Raw genomic sequence first — 17,758 nt, forward strand, 5'->3', positions numbered from 1 at the left:
TCCGGTTTAGAATGCTTACCTGAGAAATCTTCCCTTCTCTCACTACTTGATGAAGGCTGCTCACTGATTTTTCTAGAACTTGCTATTATGGAAATGTCACCAGGAATAGAGAAGTCATCATCACTCGTGAGACTTGGATTCTAGCTGGTGAAGGTAGTGACCTACAGCCTGCCTGCCTTCTTTGTTTTTGTGCCTGGGAAGGAGTTGTGGTTCAGACATCAGACAAAAGGCACTGCTAGCCACGTGTTTTTCACGTGGCCTTGTTAACAGTACTAAAGCAATACATCCAGACAGCACATTTCAAAGAGGAAAAACCGAGTCAAATGGGTATCCAGCAAGTGCAGGAGGTGTGTGGGAGGGAACTAGTTCTCCCTGGAGTACTCCATTACTGTATTTGCACAGGCCTTTTTGAATGTTATTATACAACTTTGTCAAGCAGTGTATGTGTGTTTCTATTGATACGTATACACATAGCCTGTTATATACTCAACATTGAGTAATGACAGACTCAAGGTGGTGAGCATGATTTTTGGAAAGACTATCTTATTACCAGGTGTGACCTCTTGTCTTCTGTAAACTCACACATAATGGTTTTCAAAAGCTTTTTTTCCCCTTAATAGAAGGAAACATTGCAGGCTCTGAGCAGTCATTCATCTTTAGGTTATTGATGCATAAGATATTTGCAGAAGAGATGACTATTCTAGAACAGGTGATACTGTGAAAATTTTTCTGTCTAAAGGTAGATTCCAGGTGCTTAACTTTGGGCCTGTACTGCCTCAGTGAAAATGAAACAGAACTTGGTTGTCCGGGTCTTTTTTTTTTTTTTTTTTTAAGCTACAGGTTTTTGCCACATGTTCATGGAAATGTACCAGTTTGCCAAATGGTTGCCTGCAAAATACATGTAGAGCAGCAGCAGAGGGCTCTAAAAAGCAAGCAACACGTTGTAACTTAATGTCTTAACGACTGGATGGGGTGGGGTGAGATTCCCAACCAGAAATGTGTGGTTCACGTGTGGTTCTGCATCACACAGCTCTGTCAAGTTGAGCTAGATCTGTCGTTATTATTACACGTGCTGGTAAGAATGAGTGCACCTATATTTCTTCTAGCTTATTTCTTCTAGCTATTTTAATAACTGAGGGAAAAGTTCAGACTGTGGGGACATGTACCCTAACTTTGTGTATTCTAGTTTTCTGATCTCATATTTTGCTTAATATGATGTTTTGTAAGAGGTTGTTTCAATTTAGCAACCTTAATTCTGAGTTAAAAACACTTACTATGTCAACTGTCTAGGCAGTGTTCACCACCTGTTAGATGCCCTTTTGGAGTGGAGAAGAATAGCTTTTATTTTGTTTTATTGGTTTTATATTAGTTTTATTATAAGATAACATTGAGTGATCTTTGGTTTTATTTCTTTTGGTGTTGTGTTGTGTTTTTTTAAGGAGAATACTAGTGTTAAAAGTGAATCCAGGACATCGGAGACAGAAGAGAGACAATTCACTTCAGGAGCTGAGCCTGTGAACGAATCTGTAGAACAGACAGATTCATCTGTAAAATCTTTCTCCCGGAAAAGACGCAGTTCAGACACAGGCAACTCTCTCGGTAAGAAAGATTCTACGTTTTCTCAGAGATTACGGTGACAGCTACTCTAAAACTAACTATTACAGAAAGGGGAGAGTAGAAGAATTGTTGTCTGCCATGTAGATACCTCATTGTTCCTTCAGTTAAAATACTAAACTTGTACAACCTCTTAGTGTACTTATCAACACACTTCAATAGAGACACGTATGCTAATTACTCTGATGTGGGAAAGGGTGTAAATTATGTAAGTAAATAAAACTTGAAGTTCTGGGAGTTGTGCCAGAAACCTGGATGTCACAATATTGAGATTTAAGTCCATAGACGTGTTCGCTGGAGGGCGACAGTGCTGTGAAGGAAACACTGAGTAATGAGGTAACTATGGAAGTTCCAGGGGCAAAACCCACCAAACTGATGAAGCTAGTGTAGAAGTCTGAACTCTTTGTCTCAGATCACTGAACACATTGTACCAGTCTGGTAGTGTCCTGAAGCACATGAGAAAAACAAGCCACAGAGTATCTGAGGCTAAAAACTTCACAAATCTAGTAACTGAAGGGAAAACCTAAATGTCCACAGAATTAGAGAGACGTAAGAGGACACAAAAAGTACTTGGGATCCATTCTAGAGGGGAATTTGGTTCAGCCTGCAAGTCTCTAAGAAGCTGTTTCCCTCACAGCTGTTCATCAAAGAGCCGATGGTGGGGTTTGAAGAGCTGTTGCTCACTTCAAAGGGTGGTTTCTAGATTCCAGATCATGATGCTAGTTAATAGTTCAGCTCATAATGCCCATCAGTTTCAAACATTTAAGTAAGGAATAAAGTCTTTCTGTCAGGAAGCTGAGAAAAAAGGTGGGATGCCACCTTGAAAAAAGACAAGCTTTTGTTTAAAACACATAATCGAGAGTTCTTGTTCAATTACTTCCTGGTATCACAGATAACTAGCAAACTTCTCAGCTTTCATATCTGAAGCAAAACATTTGCTTAACGTGCCAGTTGTAAAGTTATGTACAGGAACATGTTGGAAAGCATTCCCATGGGATTGTTCCACAGGGATGAAACACTGTTATGCTAATGCTAATTAGCAACGATTGGCATAGTCTACTCTCTGGGAAATGTGACGGTCATCCAGGTCTGCAATTCCACTGTTGTACCTTTGGGGCTTGGTGTGCGTGTTAAGGGTAGAGATAGATAGCACACCTGAGCCAAACGTGATCAGGCTCAAGCTAGCCCAAAGTCAGTTGGGTGCATGATAGAAGCCTCCAAGCTGGCATAGCCTGTCGGCTGCATGTCAGCTGTAAGCCTGAAGCAGGCAGGCTCAAGTGCAAGCTGACTTGTGCTGCTCTGACTACACCTTTGTCTGTCAGCACCTCCTGTCCTCTGTGAGACTCTGGAAACAACTTCTTTTTTAATCTCTCTGTGCTAAAATGCATCACGATGATTTCCAGGTGTTTCTTGGCAACTTGCCCTCTGAGTGTGTTGGAGTCCTCTCTGTTTTCCTGTTTTCCTTTGGGCACTCCTTTGCAAGTTTTCTGAGCCTGCAGTTTGATACATGCACCCTGCTGTGAAAAAGGCTCTTCTTCCATCTATTTCAGTAGGCTGTTTTTTTCTATGTTAATGTCACTTTTCTTTAACATCACTTTTCTTTGTTACGTGGTGACACCAAGTTCTAGATACCACACAGCGAGAGCCAATATAATGTGGTACATTTCAGTGACTGGGAGCAGCTCTGAGCCCAACCCGAGCTGTTAATCTGTAAAAACGCACCAAGAATCAAACCCGCCTTTGTGGAGAAGGCATTGCTTCCCTCCAAAGAGTGGACTGGACTTCTTTGCATTTCACAGCTGTTCTGTAGCAAGAAAAGACAAGCGTCCTTTCCCTAAAACACCGTCCCCAGGGTTTCCCTCCGTAGCTGCCAGCCCATCTCTGCAGCACCATAAATCACTGAGATGGGTTATCTGCTTCCTTCAAATGGAAAACCAATGTATTTAACCAGCCTTCTCAGCTAAATTCTAGTTTACCAGTTTTAAGAACATTCTGCCCAGCAGAATCTAGATGAAAGGTGTCTCTAGTTCATCGTCCTGTCTCCAACGGTGTCTTTGGCATTTCTGTACCATTAAGCAGAAAAGGCCTCAGTAACCTTCAGTTGATTTTTAGAGTCCCTTTTTGAAGCTGTGCAAACATTTAGCATCCACTGTGGTTTTTGTAAGTTAATGTCATTAATGCAGATTAACTACACAGCGGGTGAAGAACCCTCCTCTTCAACTACTTCTGAGTCCTCCCGGGAGCCAGAGTCTGCTACAAAGGGTGCAGAACTTAACTCGGCGCTAAGATACATCATTGCAAATGATTACGGGCTGTGTCATCTGTTCCCTTCCCACTCTTTTTCTTGAGAGGCGATGGGTATGGTGCTCTAGCTCCTGCCGTGTTTATCACACGGAGGTGCAAGGAATAGTTCACCTTTCAGGGACTGCTTTTTTTCAGCCCCAAGCTCACTCTTAGGACATAGATTTGAAGGTGCTGATGATGCATCTGCTTTTCCCACTACTTTCTAGCTGAGCTTGTCTGTTAAAATGGGAGTTTTGAAATAAATCTGTCCGCTTTTGTTGGCAGCATACACACTTGCAACAGGAGTCCTTTTGGACTTCACAAAGGATTGAGAGGAACTCTGTAAATACTTTGAGTCTCCTTCCCCATCTCCTCTGCATTGTGCTCCACAGGCACACTCAGCTAGTGAGCACAGCTGTACTGGACCTAATATCTGTGGCTTGTGCTTCCTCTTCTAAAAGAGCACGGGAGAAGGACCAGATTCTGATGGGAGGAATTTTTGTTTGCAGCCCGTCTTTCTGGAAATAGGCATCTCAGAATGGAGCAGGGGGCATTTGTTACTTGTGGATTGAAGCATTTAAGCTGATGCTGAGACATCAAGCAAAAAATCTTTCTTTCTCGATGGCTGACCATATATTTTCTGTGAGTCGTCTAGTCCTGCAAATAATCTGATGACTTTCTCTGACTTTTTTTCTTTTTTATGCTGCAAGGTGCCCTAGACATTTACCACCCACTCCCATGCCGCTGCAGTTGTGTCACTGTGTGTTCTCTCTCATTCCCTCCAAGGTAAATAGATTTCTAGGTGCAATTGCTAAGGGCAAATCTTCATTCAGGCAAGGTCTCCCATGCTGTCATCTGTTCCCTTGAACTGTTTCCTGCACCTTCCAGCCAAAAATACTGTTAATGTTCATTTAGTTTTCCTATCCGGTCACAGTGAGATCTCTTCCTACAAAGGTGTTAAGAGTTAATGTGGGGACAGGCCTGGCCCTGAGCTCTTGAACATCTGTGTGAAGCCCAAAGCGAAGTTGCTCTCGGGAGTCCGAGCGGCAGCTGCTTGCTCCAGCTCAGTTGCCATTACCTTGACGTCATTATATATTCATTGAAGGCATTTCAAATTGCCTGTCCTGGCAGTCTGCTCTTTGGGATGAGTGGGTGTCATACCCTGTGTCTTAACTTGCCATAATTTAGAGGTGCATTGTTACAAGCCCCCTCATTTCTCCATCCCTATGCGTTTTCAAGATGTGTTCCCAACAGAGTCTGCTTTGGCAGGAGGCAGGTGTCAGAAAGTGCAAAAGTGGTGCCTATTGGGCAGGAACTTTGTAGTACAGAGAACGAACAGAGGCTGGAAGATGTGAATGTGTTTGTTTAGAGGTTAAATTTCTTGTGGGTGATGTTTGCAGTGGTAGCGCTGTTGTGACTTTATCGGGGGTACTTGTTCACTTTCTTGACCTGCAAGATCTGGCCATACGTGGGAAGTATCTCTGTGTTGCTGTGGATCGAGGTAACTGTCAAAAAAGGAGCCTCTTGTCTGTCCTCTCTGTGACGCCACGAGTTTTTTTCTGGGATCCTGGCGCTGGCTGTGGTGTGCTTTGAGGCAGTTGTGCCTTTTCTGGGTAAACAAAGGGATATGGCACAAGCAGGTCAGGCCTTTCTGTAGATACTGCCAGGGGCTTGTAGTAATTAATGTTTGGCTTTTGGTATCCATGGTGGCAAAGGCATTTCTAAATAATACATACTGAAGAATGGGAGCACTTTTCTTATAATCTGCTTTGGGGTTTTATATTTAAATTTTTGAAAAATTGGAAGAATTCCTGTTTCTTTAAACAGTAGGCCTCAGGTGATCAGGTTATAGTCTGACATTGAAAGCATATTTTATAGTACCTGATAGAAATGCAATTGCTCTGTATGCTGCCAAGGGAAACATATCCAAGCACTGATACGTACTCAGTGTTCCCTTTTCTTCCTAGATCTCCGTCTACCGGTGGATGTACCTCGGAAGCGGGGGTGCTTTCTGGAGGATGAAATAAGAGAGTGAGAAGTGGGTGACAAATGTGCAGCAGCTGCCAGCTGGATTCCCCTGTCAGACTCCAGCAGCCGTGGAGCTTTGCCCACAACAGCCACTTTGGATCATTTCAGCTGTGTTTAAAAAAAAAAAAAAAAACAAACCCCAACAAAACACCAAAGACCACACACAAAAAAGCCCCAAACAAAACAACAAAAAACCAGCAAAAAAACCAGCCCCACACCACTCTATTTTTTGCTTTCTTTTTAACTTGGTAGGGTATTGTTCAGTAGGCCTCTTTCATTACATTTTCTACCTGTCAAGTTATAAAGCACCGAGTGGTCAGAGTAATTAATATGAAGTAATTCCTTAGCTGTTTGTATTCTTTAGATTTGGAAAGTCTGAACTTTACAGGAACCCTTAAACACTTTCTTGAGACATCCTTACTGGGAAGCAGATGGGTTTTAGTGCTCTGTTAGGAATCTGTTTCACTTATTTATTTATCTATTTAACGTTGTTGGGAGCTACAGTATGCTCGGCATAGGTGGTGGTTGGTGCTCTCGCTGTCTTTGCTTGCAGTCGTACCGTGGCCCTTTACTGGGGATCGTGTATGAAACAAAAGCATTGGAAAGTCGCAAGATTCTGGGTCTGAATGGGTCTGAGATTTCAGGAGAGCAGCTAAAGGAAAGATGAGCTAATTTTCTAAGTGATTAACCAGGAAACCTTCTTCCTTCCTGAACCAGCTCTCTGTTTCACCAGCAAGTGTATGTATGTCACAGCTGCTGATCTTTTACGTTCCTGGGGAATTCTTCTGGTTTAATAATTTCCTTTTGATGCTAATGGTATCTGTAATGATAAGTTATTTATTATTCTAGTACTCTGTTCTAATTATGTCTTGAAAATATTTTTTAAACTTTTAGAGGAAGATTGTACTTATGTTGATAGCAGATCTTAAGTTTTTACTAGCTATACATTTGTGTTCATGTTAAAATACTGTTTGAAGGATAAAGGGGGCACATCCTCTACTTGTGTTCAGGAGATCCATGTGGAAGAGCACCTAAACCATCCATGTAATGGCTTCATGCGTGTTCATACGAGCCAGCCCTGAGCAAAACGCACGAGAAGGGAGCAGAGAAGCTGTCAGGACCGCCTCGGCTTGTGTAGCTCCCAGCTGTGGCCGGGATGTGCTAAGGGAGCACCGGGCAGTAAGATGAACTGAGGCGAAACCTTTCCTTACAGCTTCTGTAATAAGATCTTTCTTAACCAGTAGTAACTTCTGTAATAAGATGGTTTGTAACAAGATACTACTTTTTTAAAAATAACTTTTGTAATAAGATGTTTTGTAATAAGGTATTTTAAATAAGTAGCACCTTCTGTAATAAAGATGTTTTTACCGATAGTCTTGTTACCGGGAGCAGGGTGGGATGTGGTTTCCCGTGTGTGCCCTGTTGTACCCCTGCCCAGGCAGGGTCGGCCTCAGGTGATCAGGTTCTAGTCTGCCGTTGGAAGCGTATTTTGTAGTGCCCGACAGAAATGCGGTTGCTCTGTACGCTGCCGAGGGAAACATACCCGAGCCCTGCTGTGTACTCAGCGTTCCCTTTTCTTCCTAGATCTCCGTCTGCTGGTGGACGCCCCTTGGAAGCGGGGGTGCTTTCTGGCGGTGACAGATGTGCAGCAGCTGCCAGCTGGCTTCCCTTGTCAGACGTGTAGCGATGTTGCAAGAAATGGAGCTTTGGCACGGCAACGGGTGTCGCATCGGTGTTCTCTCCGTGTTCTCGATGACCAGGGGTGAGTGTGTCACAGCTGGAAGAAACAGCTGCTTCCTGTTCCAGCGGTTCTCGCTGACAGCCGCTGCCCGGCGGAGCAGTTCCCAGGCCGGCGGCCGCTCTTCCTTTGCACCCCGTCCCAGTTCCTGCGGGGCGGCTGCGGCAGCGAGGGGGGCGGTGCGCGGGGCTTGCGCTGCTGCGGACACTCCGCTCTGCTCGGCCGCGCTGCCTGCGGCGGTGGGTGCTGCCCTTGATGCTGCTGGGGGCTCTGGGCTCCGCTGGCACCTGCCTGCCTGCTGCCTGCGCGCCACCGCGGGGACTGCCTGCTGGCTTTTAACCCTTTGTTATTAGAAATACCGACGGGGGGGGGGGGGTGGGGTGGGTTTAAAAACAGCGACCAGACATCACCAGACCCACGCAGTTTTCTTAAGCTGCAGGAAATAACTCTGGCCCAGGATTTACAGCCCAGTTTCCACCCGCCCCGGCCCTGGGCTTCCCGGGCTGCAAGCACACGTTGCTGGGCCAAGTTGAGCTTCTCATCCACCAACACCCCACAGTCCTTCTCCTCAGGGCTGCTCTCCATCCGTTCTCTGCCCAGCCTGGTGTTGCCCCAGCCCACATGCAGAACCTTGCACTTGGTGCTTCTTTCCTGCTTTCCATTAGATCTAAAGATGTGGGTGACCTCCCTTCTACGGAACATGCAGCAAGAGCACTATGTCAAATCAAGGTTCTCTCTCTTTGAGTTTCGGATTTTTTTCACAGATTGGTACTTGCGTAATGGCTGCTTAGAAAAGAAATCTTTGCCCAGAGGAGCCTGCTGTGTGGCCCAGCCCTCAACGAGGTGTTCAGGCCTGGACATAACTTTTAATACCAAAGTGCAAACCAGTTCTGTTTTGATGGAGTTCTGAGAGTTCTGACACCGTTTAGGTAACAGCATGAAATGTTGGCATGTGGCTGAACTTTGTTGATTCCATAGCTGGTAAATATTCCCTGGTCAGCCTTCCAAAAGTAATCTGCCCAGGGGGATGCAGGAGGCTCGGCAGCAAGTAAAGCAGGGCTTTGCAGGGTGGGGGGTGGTTTCTCATTGAACGTGTCCTCAGGGAGACTGACATGTTTGAAGCAAACGGGAGGCTGGTGGAATAGGTGCACACAGCCAGTGTGCGTGTTGTAAATAGATGTTATGATTGCTAGCCTTAGACTCTGTGTTAGCAATTACTATATCCAAATATAAAAAAATTGGAAAATATCAGAGCTGCACAACAAAGGACAGCCCTGGGAAGCACAAAAGCCGGGAAACAAAACCAGTGCATTTACAGGTACCTTAACTCTGCATCTTCGTGTTATATGGTTTGCTGTTAGATGCTGGCAAAACAGAGTGTATTACTTCTGGAAGAACTAAATTCTGCAGCAGAGTAATAATGGGTGCTGCTTATCGTATGGAGCCTTTCCCTCTTTGTAGACAAGTCAGCTAAGAAGTTAACTGTATTTGTGATTGCTTTTGCTAAAAATGGTCTGGCGCTGGAGGCTGTCCCAGTGTGCCTCCCCAGCCGAGGGCAGAGCCGTGTCTTTTTGCTACTCTAACGTTGTTCCTTACTTGATAATACCGCTGTAAGGGTACCCAGTAATTCACAAGTGGAGCTGCGACCCTTTGCAGCCTGGGATCAGATGAGAAGATGCCAACAAGTGATGTTGCAAGGTGGGACAAGTGCTTGCCCCTGTGTCTCTCTCACTTTCATGCACTCTTCAGCCTTTGCCCTCAAGATCGAAGTCTTTTGGCCAGGAGGCTCGATGAGGCCGTGGCTGCTTCTGGAGTGCCTTGTGCTGCATGAAAGGGGAAGAGATGAGAAGCCCTACGCTCAGTTCCTCCTCCTCCTTGCTCATAGTTCAGGAGAGAGCGCAGAACCCAGCTGGAGTGTGTGCATCCCTGTAGGGACTCTGTAACCGTAAGGCTGGTAGACTTCAGAGCTTTGGGAGAGCAACTCTGAATTCATTGGGTCACAGATCTATACAACTTGCCACCAAAGGTACCACGTGATCAGTTTTCTATACAAAGTGTAATTTAGCTGTTAGGCAAAGCAGAAGTTCAGGTCTCCATCTCTGGGTCCTCAGTGGAGATGTACAGCAGAGATGCAGGAGCCTCCAGGCACAACAGTGAATTGTGTAAAACAACGCCAAGGATGCAATTAACTATTCAGCTGACTGCAGAGGCAGACGGGCACTGTATGCCAGCCGCTCCTCGTTATTACTCTCTGTCTGCACAGCCACCTTGAGAAGACCTTGGGACTATGTTAGCGAGAGAGCTCCTCACAGACGCTCAGCATCACCTTGCCTTGTTCATGCTGCAGTGGCTGTCGGGGCAGCAGCGGGAAACCAGCGGGCGTTGCTCCAGCACCATGGCTGAGCGCTCAGTCTCGGGCTCTTCAGATCACGCCAGAGTGAGCCAGGAGTTTAGTTGAGACTTGAGAAACGAAAGCACCTGTAGACGTGCCTCTCAGCTGGGAACCTTTAGGTGACAGCTGTGTAAACCCTCTCTCGGCTTTTTCTTGTTTCAGGCTAAGCTGTTTGGCTTTGCGTTGTGGATGAGCACTTTTACAGCCAGAAAATAAGAGAGGCTACTTGATGCTTTCTGGATGATTGCTGTGGGCTAAATGGCATGTACTGATGGTATCAGATGCACTTTAGCCTTGTGCTCCAAACGAATCTGGGAGTAAAAACTCAACTGATAAACTACAAATGCACCGCATACTCTGGCTTTGGGTTCTTGAGTCATTAAAAGTAAACTGAGGCTCTCTAAAGAATAATTTTGTCCACATATGTTAAAACACGATGGCACCTTCTGCCATTCCAGTTTCAAGAAAGGAGCTTTTTCCTTTCCCCCCCCTCCTCCTCCTCCTCCTCCCCCCTCCTCCTCCTCCTCCTCCTCTGCGGTGCGCGGCGGGCAAGAGGCGCAGGCATCTCCTCTGCCGGGCAAGCTCAGCCGGCAGCCTCTGCACTGCGAGGCCCAGCCAACTCGGGCAAGTCGCCAGAGCCCCGGCGCGGCAAAGTCCCTTCAGTCCCTTCTGGCCACCCTGTCTGGACTTCGCGGCCGGGCTGAGGAGGGGGGCGGCTCCCCCGTCTCTCCCTCCCTCCAGCTCCCGGGCAGGACGAGCAAGCCAGCACCAGTGGGAAGCGCGCGCACCATCATGTCAAAAAAAAAGAAAAATGGACTCCGAGTGCGGGGTGTTCCAAGACAAGTGGACTTCTGATTATTTTTTCAGGGAGTACAAAGAGCGAGCTGTTTGTCTGATATGCCAGAATTCAGTGTCTGCGTTCAAGGAATACAATTTGCGTCAACACTACGAAACTCAACATAAAGATAAATATGATTCTTTGGTCGGACAAGTGAGAAAAGTTAAAATATTAAGACCGAAACATGGGTTGACAACTCAGCAAAATACTTTTGTGAAGCAAAAGCAGCTCAATATATCATCACTTTGAGCAAGCGATCAAGTTGCCAAGCTTATAGCATGCGCTGGCAGAGCATTCATAGAGGGAGAATTTGTTACGTGTTTTGGTAAAGCATTTAGAAGAAGAATTAAATTATTTAAACTAACCCTGGTACTGAATTGGAAATTATAATTGAAAACCATACCTGCATTGTGGCAAAATACGTAGATACACTATTCATGGTGGGTGGGTGGGGTTTTTTTGTTTCGAATGATCTACGCAAGTGAGTAAAGTGCTTCATATGTGAAACTGTATTAGGAGTCATCTGAAAATACTGAGGAAAAATAAAATATTGTGGAGGCAATATTGAGGCAAAACCCATCACTTGGATGCCTGGAAAAGGCAAGAGCACGCCTGCAGTCCAGGCAGTGAGGCTGTAAAGAGGCTGTGTAAGGACACTGGTGATGACTAATACGTTGTCCTCTCTAGATGCAGACTTGTGTGGTTTGCAGCAAAACAAAACAGCACGTCAGCACAGGATACGGATGCATTTCCACAAGTCATGACAAAACAAGCTGGTTTGCCTTTACAATTCATTTATCAAAGCCGCGGGGGTCCCGGTCCCGGTCCGAGCCCCGTGGTTCCCGGCCCGGTCCGAGCCCCGTGGTTCCGGGTCCCGGCCTGGTCCGAGCCGCAAGGGTCACCATCCCGGGGTTCCCGGTCCCAGTCTAGGTCTCGAGCCCTAGTCCGGTGAGTCCCGGTCCGAGCCCGGGGGTCCTTGTCCCGCTCCCGGTCCCGAGCCGCAGGGGTCCCGGTCCTGGGGGTTGCGGTCCTGGTCCGAGCCGCAGGGGTCCCGGTCCCGGTCGTCCAAATCCCGAGCCATGGGTGTCCCGGTCCCAGTTCCAGTCCCGAGCTGCGGGGGTCCCGGTCCTGGTCCCGACCTCAGAGCCTCGTCCCGGTCACGGTCCCGAGCCGTGGGGGCGCCGGTCCCGGCGATCCCGGTCCCTGTCCCGGTCCCCAGCCGCGGGGGTCCCAGTCCCTGTCCCAAGCCGCGGGGGTCCTGGTCCCGGTCATCCCGGTCCCGGCGGTCCTGGTTTCAGGCCCGGCCTGAGCTACGGGGGCGCCTGTCCCGGCTGTCCCGGTCCCTGTCCCGGTCCGAGCCGCGGGGGTCCCGGGCCCAGACATCTCGGTCCAGGTCCCGAGCCGCGGGGGGCGCCAGACCCGGCTGTCCCGGTCCCCGTCCCGATCCGAGCCGCGGGGGTCCCGGTGGTCCTGGTTTCGGAACCAGCCTGAGCCGTGGGGGTGCCGGTCCCGGACCCGGTCCCGAGCCGCATGGGTCACGGTTCCGGGGGTCCCGGTCCAGGTCACAAGCCGCAGGGGTCCCGGCCACGGGGGTTTCGGTCCCGGTTCGAGCCGTCAGCCGCAGGGGTCACGGTCCCAGGGCTCCAGGTCTTGGTCTCGCTGCGAGACGCAGAGGGTCCTGAGCCGCAGGGGGTCCCAGTCCTGGTCCCTGATCCAAGCCGCGGGGGGTCCCTGTTCCGGCCGTCCCAGTCCTGGTCCCCGTTCGAGCCGCGGGGGTCCCAGTCTCGGTCCCTGATCCAAGCCGCGGGGGTCCCGGCCCAGGGATCCCGGTCCCGGTCCCGAGCTGCGGGGGTCCCGGCCCCGGAGGTCACAGACCTGGTCCCGGTCTGAGCTGCGGGGGTCCCGGTCCCGAGGGTCCCGGTGGGTCTCTAGCCGCGGGGGTCAAGGTCCCGGGGGTGCCGGTCCCGGTCTCGAACCGCTAGGGTCCGTGTCCCCGGGGTCCCGGTCCCGAGCCACGGGGGTCCGGGACCCGGTTCACTCCCGAGCCGCGGGGGTCATGGGTCCCAGTGGTCCAAGTCCCAGTCCTGAGCTGCGAGAATCCCGGTCCCAGTCCCGGTCTCGTCCGAGCCGGGGGTCCCAGTCCCGGGGGTGCGGGTCCCGCTCCCGAGCCGCGGGGGTCCCGGTCCCCGGGGTCCCGGTTCGGTCCCGAGCCGCCGGGGTCCCGGTCCCGAGCCGCGGGGGTCACGGGTCCCAGTGGTCCAAGTCCCAGTCCTGAGCTGCGAGAATCCCGGTCCCGGTCCCGGTCCCGGTCCCGGTCCGAGCCGCGGGGGTCCCAGTCCCGGGGGTCCGGGTCCCAGTCTCGGTCCCCAGCCGCGGGGGTCCCGGTCCCGGTTCCTGGTCCGAGGCGCAGGGGTCCGGTCCCGGGGTCTTGGCCCCAGACCCGGTCCGAGCCGCGGGGGTCCCAGTTCCCGATCCCGAGCCGCGGGGGTCCCGGTCGCGGTCCCGAGTCGCGGGGTCCCGGTCCGAGTCACGTGGGTCCCAGTCCCGGTCTCGAGCCGCAGGGGGTCCTGGTCCCAGGGGTCTAGGTCCCGGGCGGGTGCAGTACCCACCTTTGGTCAGGAGGTGGCAGCAGGTCCCCACCAGCCCTGTGCTGAGCACCGGCCGGGCGAGCACTGGGCCGGGTCTCAGCCCAGTTTACACCACCGGGCCCCGGGAGCGCTCGCTGCGGCTGCGGGGTTCCCTGCGCTCTGCCCTTTGCCCACTCGCAGCCCGGCATTCACACTCATTGCCTCCGTATGCAAAAGCATTTCAGTCCTTTGCGTATGATGCGCTCTGTTTCGCTGTGGGAAACGGGTGCATTTGCTCTGTTTGCATTTGGAAGCAGCTGTTAGTAACAGCACCTTTAAATTATTTTTTTACAAAAGAGAAGAGACTTTGCAAGACTGCACTTTCTGAGTAGGGAAAAACGAGCGGTGTAAATATGTGGCTTAGGAGAAGCCCCCACTAGGTTTCCCCTTGCACCACTAAGCCATCACGAGCTCTTGTGTTCATAGCCCCTCCCTGCGACGGGAAAGTGAGCCGTTACCGGAGTGAAGGGGTGCAGAGCACGCGGCAGGGCTGAGAGGTGGGACAAGGGAGCGGGGTCTTTCCTTCACCTGCCTCCCTCCCTCCCCCCCACCCGCCGCCCGCCCCCCGCCCCCCGGCAGCGGGTACCCTCCGGCGAGGATTTGCTTTCCGCCGTGCCAGCCGCTCGCAGGGGCAGCTCGGTTGCTCTCGGCAGGGCGTCTGTAAGCAAGTGCAGCGCCTTGCAGGGCGGGGTCAGCGGCGGGCCGGGGGGCTGTGACACCGAGCGGCAGCTGCTCTCGGCCAGCAGCTTCGCCTCGGGACCGAGCCCCCCCAGGCAGCCGCTGTGGGCACAGCCCGCACCCCGCGGGCGGCCCCCGCAGAGCCCCGGGGCCGGCAGGCTGAGGGGAGCCCGCGGCGGCACCGAGCCCCGGCCCGGCGCGGAACGGCAGCCCAGCCCCCGCCCGCCGCGGCTCTGAACGGGCGGCTGGTGCTTCTTCTCCTGGTGGTGCTTCTCACTTTGCCCTGGTAGCCATGTGCAGCGCACCACAAGAGCTGTGCTGCCCGCTTTCTGGGGCGAGATGCGGAACCGCGGCCTTTTGCACTTGTCCGCAGCCAAAATGCTGCGTAAGCCTGGTTTTGGCTAGCTAACGACTGCGAAGTTGTTCTCGAAGCAAGTGGTGGAGTCATAGTGTTACCGAAATCTCGGAATGAAGAACTTATCGACACCAATGTGATGTAGATAAGCAGACACTTCTTTATTGACGGTCGGGTGCGTGAGTGAGTCTTCTCACGATCAATGCACGCCAGGTCTCAAAATCAGACACCATATATAGAACTTATTCATACATATTAAGTATTCATACATAATCATAATATTTCCAGTAAATCATTAACATACTCTCCTCTCGTACCCGATTCTGCGCAGTAAAGGTTAGAAAGGTCTAGAAATGGGTCTGGGGTACGATTTGGGTAGGTGGTGTGTGAGTCGGTGGTTGCGATCTCCCCCTGCCGGAATTCCCTGCTACTAAAGTTCACGGTTTCTTGGCAGGTAACCACAAGCTGTTCCAGTCGACTCCTCCCAATTTCCATTAATCTCATATTCTGACATCTCAATACACTTTCTACATACAGAAGACTGGTCAGATACAAAGAAACCTTTCAAACCCTAAATTATTACCTAAGTTTCAACAATAATTCCAGCCCATTCTTCTGGCCTTGGTACAGGATGTACAGAGGGTCTCATAGCAGCTTTTACTGAGCAATTATAAGTTTCCTCAAAATATATTTTTATCCTTCTATATTTCTATGCTATAAAATAATTCTATAAAATCAAATAATCAATCAAATAAAGTCAATCAATCTTAACTTATTAGCAAATCTATAACATTTCCCCCCTTTGAAAGTGTTGAAAATCATTATTTCAATACTTTCACATTATTTACATATCATTTGTTTCAACATATTTTGGTGGTGGGCTATACCTTGGTGGACTGGTTGGTACTTCTCTCATGATCATACGATTGATTGCAGTTCTATTGGTAAACTGCTTCTTCAAACATGCATATACTAGCATGATCATCAAAAAGACAACCGGTAACAAAAACAAAGTTTTGATTATGGATTGTATCCAAGAGCTCAAGTGTTGCAGAATGGCTGTGTGATCACGGCCATGACTCCCTTAAAGATCTTTGTGAAACAAAGTTAGCGTAAGTTAGCTGAAGCAGGCCTTGCAGCTATGCTGAGGCATGCTGATAAGGAAGCTGAGAAAAACTGACCTTGTGCCTAATGTTGTAAATAACTTTGAGGAATTCGCGTAGACAAGAGAGAAAAAAAATATGTAGCTAGCTAACCGCAGAAACCGCAAGTAGGAGGACGTATGAAAATGTAACCCTTTAGAGCTTAGCCAATCAGCAGATGACTTGTAGGCATAATTAACTGGAACTGTATATAAGACATAATCGCGCCGTAATAAATCGAAGATTGCTCTATCACTCACATTGAGTTTGCCCGCTTGACTTCCCTCGCCGTCAACACTCAAGTTCCATCCTAATTTGTTAAAAATTTTTCCAAGCCAATCTTCTGACATATCCTTTTGAATTGTTTCAGTTTCTTTTTCAGTTTTTCCTAATAGGTCTAGATCATGTTCCACATCCTGAGTGGCATTTGGAATGTGGATACAACAGTGCTCCAGTTTATCTTTGAGATATCCACATACTCCATGTTCTTTAAGTAGGAGCATATCTGGTGCCATTCTATTTTGTAAAGTCATTCTAGAGGTCGCCTGTAATTGTATGTTCAATTCCTTAAACCCCTTTTTGGTAACGTTTGCTAATTTTTCCACTTGACCAGTTAACTTATAAAGCCATACTCTGTTTCTATATGATGCTATAGGATTTAAAAGTGATTCAATTGCCCAGCCAATTTTCACTCCTGTAGATGGTTCATTCCAAGTATCATCATTTGTCTCAGATCTCTTTGTTCGTTTCAGTTCTATATTCTCTAGGGATCCTCTAAATGGTGATTTCTTCCAAATCGGACACAATGTTGGCACGCCTAAAGTAATTTGTTTCACTTTACCATCTAATGGTAGATGAGTGGTCCAGGTTCCATCTCTTAATGCCCGAACTAAATGTCCTGGACTTCAAATAGTAGTTTTACTACAACTAAACAAAGTTCCTTTTCTAACTATAAAAGTGCTGGTTAAATTGAGAGTGTTCTTAAGAACTCGACAAAAACAACCATATGTTAAAACAGTAGCCTACAGAGGAATTCTTTGGATTACTAAGTCTGCATTACTGCAATCATACACTTTTTCACATTTCCACCATGGCACTATTTTATTTTCCTTCTCTCCCGATGAAGTTGACCTATCATTGACCCAGGGTAATACTGAAAAAACTTTTCCATCCCAGGTAAAACACCAAGAAGTTCTTGCCATATACTGAAAATGGGAAAATATGGACATAGACCATATAGAGTCCCATTGTGCTACTAATTGGGTACCTTGGCCAGTTTTGTTACACTTCCATTCCATGATACTTCTGCTCACATTGGTTTTAAGTTGTTCATCATAAGAACACCATCCTAAGTGGAGATTTGGACCCCCAGGAAGAAGAACTCAAGCTATGGCACTAGGTCAGGATCCTGTTATAAAATCATAATTCAATAGTTTGGTTGTTTTTTTTTTTTACAGTCTGTTTCCTTACCTGGTGACTTCCACTGTTTTCTAATAACCTTTACTTGTTCATACCATTGAGTCACTGGCCTTTGTTCACAGTAGGTGGTTTCATTTTTATGTTCCAGATTAGTCAGATTCATAGTTAAAATTCCCCATGGAATAGATTCACTTACTGCCCTCGGTATTGGCAAACAAGCAGTGATCTGCGTGACATTTTGTAAATTGGCAAATTCTTTAATCAATCCTACCATCAAATTTTCCTCAGCCATTTGTTTGGGAATGTCAATCACTTGTTCTGTTTCTATTTGTCTTTTGTTCCTGTCCACCAAGCCGGCCCATGATCCCACCAACACTACCGACCAAAATAAAATCCAATATAAAAATTAGACATGTTTCAGTGTCAATTTTAAAGTCTCTGGGTCACGATTGACAATCTTCCGTGGAGTAGGTGCTTTCTTCACTCGAGTATAATGTCTCCAAGCACCTGATTCTGCTATCTTGATAGCTGTAAAAGTGGTTAACAGTATCTGGAAAGGTGCTTTCCAGCGCTCCTGCAAAGGTTCGGAGGCCCAGGTCTTCACATAGACATAGTCTCCTGGTTGGAAATCATGCACTGAATTT

The 17,758-nt window shown here is 48.6% G+C and overlaps 1 protein-coding gene across 1 annotated transcript in view; it reads left to right on the forward strand.

The window, feature by feature from the left end:
• The window catches only part of LOC129785150 (heat shock factor protein 5-like), a 33,424-nt gene extending 26,495 nt beyond the window's left edge, over positions 1-6,929 (forward strand). Inside the window, exons 7-8 of the mRNA XM_055814152.1 lie at positions 1,440-1,599; positions 5,865-6,929. The gene's annotated coding sequence lies outside the window, so the exon portion shown is untranslated. The remainder of the gene's footprint in view (positions 1-1,439; positions 1,600-5,864) is intronic.
• The last annotated feature ends 10,829 nt before the right edge of the window (positions 6,930-17,758 follow it).

This window comes from Falco peregrinus, chromosome 9, assembly GCF_023634155.1.
Source record: "Falco peregrinus isolate bFalPer1 chromosome 9, bFalPer1.pri, whole genome shotgun sequence".
In the NCBI taxonomy this organism is placed as follows: Eukaryota; Metazoa; Chordata; class Aves; order Falconiformes; family Falconidae; genus Falco; species Falco peregrinus.